Here is a 2,803-nt window from a genome sequence, read left to right as displayed (position 1 = left end):
GATATCTATCATATTTAATAGAAAAGACTTGTTTTATCAAAAATAAAGATGGTGAGTTGATTGGTACTAGAATCAGATCTAGAGGTAATGTATTTCAATTGAATCCTACTAAAATAACATGTTTGGTTGCAAAATTTAATAACAATTGGTTATGGCATAAAAGGTTTTGTCATATAAACTTTGGTAATATTATAAAGGTTAGTAGTACATTTGCAGTGAGAGATCTGCCTAAGATTATTAATACCTCTAATGTTGTCTACAAGGAATGTATTTTAGTGAAGCAGAGGAAAATGTCTTTTCCTAGCAAGAAGTTCTCTACTACAGAGAAATTGAAGATTTTTCAAACAAATCTGAGTGGTTCTGCAAGAACTAGAGGATTCTATGGAGAAAGGTACTTTATGATTTTTGTTGATGCTTTCACTAGAACAATGTGGGTATCATTTCTTAAAGAGAGGTCTGAAGCTTTTGAGAAATTTAGGATATTTAAGAATATAGTTAAAAATGAATCTGGTGTTAAAATTAGATGTTTGAGATCAGGTAGAGGAGGAAAGTTCATCGCTAGAGAGTTCAACATGTTTTGTGAAGAGAATGGAATCAAAAGATAATTATCTTCACCAAGAACACTTGAAAAAAATGGGATTGTTGAAAGAAGGAACAAATCAATAGAAGAAGCAACAAGAGTGGTGTTATTTGATAATGATGTCTAAAAAAAAATTTGGAGAGAAGCAATTAATATTGTAGCATATACTTTGAATAGAGTACATATCAATAAAGTATGAGCAAGACACCCAATGAGTTATGGTTTGGTCACTCACCATCAGTCAAGTATTTTAGAATATTTGAAAGTAAGTGTTACATAAATAGAGATGATGATATAGGTAAGTTTGATCCTATAAGTGATGAAGGTATGTTCCTTAGTTAATCATTGAAAATTAAAGCATATAGATGCTTCAACTATAGAACTAAGACAATAGTTCAATGTACAAATGTAAGAATTGATGAAAAATTTGGTACTAAAGAGAAGATGATAGATTATAACTCTAATGAAGAAGAAGATAATTCTGCAATTGTTAGATAGAATGTTGAAGTTCTTTTTTCGAATAACAATAACTTTCAAAATGATGTATTTATTAAGCATAAAAAAGAACAAAGATCTGAACCTAGAGAAGACATAAGAGTTGAGATGTCTACTCCAACCTCTAGTAGAAACATGACAAAGAATCAACCTCTAGAGAAGATAATTGGAGTAAGAATAAAGATGTGATGAAAAGAAATAGAGTGAATGAGGAATTATGTCTAATTTCTCAAGAAGAACCTTAGAGCACAAATGAGACATGTAAGGATGATCACTGGATGTAAGAAATGAAAAAAGAATTAGATCAAATTGTGAAAAATAAGACATGGGAATTAGTTCCTAGACCTAAAGACAAGAATGTGATAGGAACCAAGTGTGTATTCAGAAACAAGATGAATGAGCAAGGAGAAGTTGTGAGAAACAAGACCAAACTTGTTTGTAAAGGTTGCTCAAAGAAAGAAGGCATAGATTATAAGGAAACATATGCACTTGTGGCAAACATGAAAGTAGTAAGGATGTTCTTGGCTTATGGAACAAGAAAGAATTTCAACTTTTATCAAATGGATGTTAAGTTAGCTTTTCTAAATGAAGAACTCAAAGAAGAAGTCTATATTGAGCAATTGGATGGATTCCCTTTAATAGAAGAAAAAGAGTCTATATGTAGATTGAAGAAAGCACTATATGGTCTAGGGCAAGAACCTACTACTTGGTATACAAGGTTGGATAGATATTTCTCTAAACTTAGATTTATTAGAGGTACAATAGATGGTAATCTATACTTAAGGAAAATAGATGATGGTTTGTTTATCATTATAATATTTGTGGAAGACATAATATTTGGAGGAATGATAAAGAAAGTGATAAGTTTTCTAAAGAAATGAAAAATGAATTTGAAATGAGCATGATAGGAGAAATGAAGTTTTTCCTAGGATTGTAGATTGTGTAGAGCAGAGATGGGATATTTATTTCACAAGCCAAGTATCTAAAAAACTTGTTGGAAAGAATTGGTTTAGAAAGTTGAAAACCTATTGGTACACACATGATAACTGGTCACCAGTTATCTAGTAAAGATGAGACACCTACAATTGAGTAGAAGAAGTATAGATCTATGATTAGAGGATTGCAATATCTAACTCACACTAGACTAGATATAAAACATGCCATTGGGATTGTAGCAAGATTTCAAGCTGATCCTAAAGAGTATCATTATGTAGCAATAAAGAGAATATTTAGATATTTGAAGGGTACATCTTATTATGGAATCTAGTATGACAAATGAAATGATTTTATTTTGTGCACATATATTGATGTAGATTGGGTAGTCAGTATGGATGATAGAAAGATCACTAGTGGTGGAGCATTCTTTTGTGGAGGAAGATTGGTTTCTTGGTTGAGCAAGAAATAGAACTATATATCTTAGAGTACAACTAAGGTTGAGTATGTTGTAGCAGCAAATAACTGTAATCAAGTAATGTGGATGAAGAAAATGTTGAAGGATATTAGGATTGAGTTTACAGAACATGTTATCATTTACTGTGATAACGCAAGTATAGTGAGTATATCTAAGAATCTAGAATTACATTCTAAAACAAGGTACATATCCATAAAGTATCATGTTTTGAGAAAGAAGGCAACTAAAAAAGGAGATAAGGTTGGAGTATGTAAATACTAAAGATCACATTGTAGATTGTTGTGATGTGGAGCCTAATCAGACTCAAAGGTCTATTC

The sequence above is a fragment of the Cupressus sempervirens genome, chromosome 1 (assembly GCF_028749045.1).
Source record: "Cupressus sempervirens isolate cs-2001-9-10 chromosome 1, ASM2874904v1, whole genome shotgun sequence".
Lineage (NCBI taxonomy): Eukaryota > Viridiplantae > Streptophyta > Pinopsida > Cupressales > Cupressaceae > Cupressus > Cupressus sempervirens.
This window is presented reverse-complemented; position numbering follows the sequence as displayed.